Genomic DNA, 1712 nt, shown 5'->3' with positions numbered 1-1712 from the left:
AAACAAAACACAACAATAAGGACATCCTACCACAGTGAATACAAATCAAATACGATTAACAACTACAACAATTACAGAGAAATACAAACAATTGTTTGGAACAATTAGTTAGGAACAATTCTCAGAATCCAAAACATATTTGCAGAATATTGTAATGGACTGCAAAAACATCATCAGATATGACGCTTCCACGACTCTTAGGGCGGCCGCACACCAGCTGCGCCAAGACAAGCATCAAGACATGAGACAAAAGACGCAGTCTTGCTTCATTCGTGATTTGTCTGCATGAAGCTGACGTCAGCATCATGACTCAGACCGGAGTGCAGCGGTTTTCATAATCTCATTCGTTTCAACTGTGCTCCTTTCTTTGCATCATGTCGCAGATATTGTGTCTTGACTATCACATGTTTTGACGCATGCCGGTGTGCGGCCTACCTTACAATTTATAATGTGGATTTATCACCTGAAAAAGGAGATAGCGCGTTCCTCTGAAATGTTTGCAAACCTCCTCGCCCGGAAGAAGACAAAACAGGCGTCCCAAAAATCACTAAACTGGCTAGTAAAATGCACACTAAAATACGTTAGAAATTTCATTATTTAATGCATCTAAAACAATAATTTTGGAAATGAGACCATCCATGTTCAGCGCCCAACTCACAACGCTGTGATGCAGTTCTTCAAATTGACTGGTATCAGAATTCTTCAAGGCTTTTATGCTTTATATTACAATATACAGGAATGTTAAGGGAGCAACAGTAGCGTAATTGGTTGAGGCATTATGTTACAAGCCGGGAGGTCGTGGGATCCATTCCCGGTGAGGTCATTAGAATGTTCAATTGGAACTAATTCTTCTAACTGCACTCTTGTCCTGGGGTCGGCTCAGCTTCTAACAGAAATGAGGACCAGGAATCTTCTTGGGGTGAAAACGGGGGCCGGCGCGTAAGGCTGACAACCTTACCGCCATCTCTGAGCAGATTGTCCAGAAAATTTGGGAGCCTCGACGTCTGACAACGCTATGTGCCTCCACAGCCTGTTGTAACGGATAGTTTTACCTTACATATATATTGTAACGTGTTTAGACACTGAAGACGCCGTAGAGATGGTTAATTGGTTTATTTAACAATCTACAAATAACGGCTACAATTACTTATCACACAGTTGCGGGGTTTCACACTTTATAACCCTAATCGCATTAATCTGTTACCACTGTTGCGGGGTTTCACACTTTATAACCCTATGCGCAAATCAGCTCACTTTGTGTTCAGTAGCCTACACGTATACAGTAGGGGAGCTATGTATCACTGTATCACACGCTCCCAATTACACAATCACACACACGTTCGGTTCTTCTATCCGCGGCGGCTGCTATACTCCAACAGTAGTCGGCTGACTGGAGAACTGTTGATAACACACTCGCTCGTAAGCTTGCTCGGAACTATCTTCGCGATGGCCACGTTATAACTCGACTCGGCGACTGTTACTTTACAACTCGGCGGCTGTCACAGTACAACTAGGAACTGTCTTCGGCGATGGCCACGGTATAACTAACTCGGCGAATGTTACTTTATAACTCGGCGGCTGTCACAGTACAACTGAAGTCGCCGACTGCTACAGTAGAACTGACTGGTAGCTGCTGTGCAGCTCACTTATATAGCTGCAGTGCTTGCCTGTGGCGTAATGAGTGCCACGTCACAGTAGGACGTTGATTACGG

This window comes from Cryptotermes secundus, unplaced genomic scaffold (genome assembly GCF_002891405.2).
Source record: "Cryptotermes secundus unplaced genomic scaffold, Csec_1.0 scaffold649, whole genome shotgun sequence".
Lineage (NCBI taxonomy): Eukaryota > Metazoa > Arthropoda > Insecta > Blattodea > Kalotermitidae > Cryptotermes > Cryptotermes secundus.
This window is presented reverse-complemented; position numbering follows the sequence as displayed.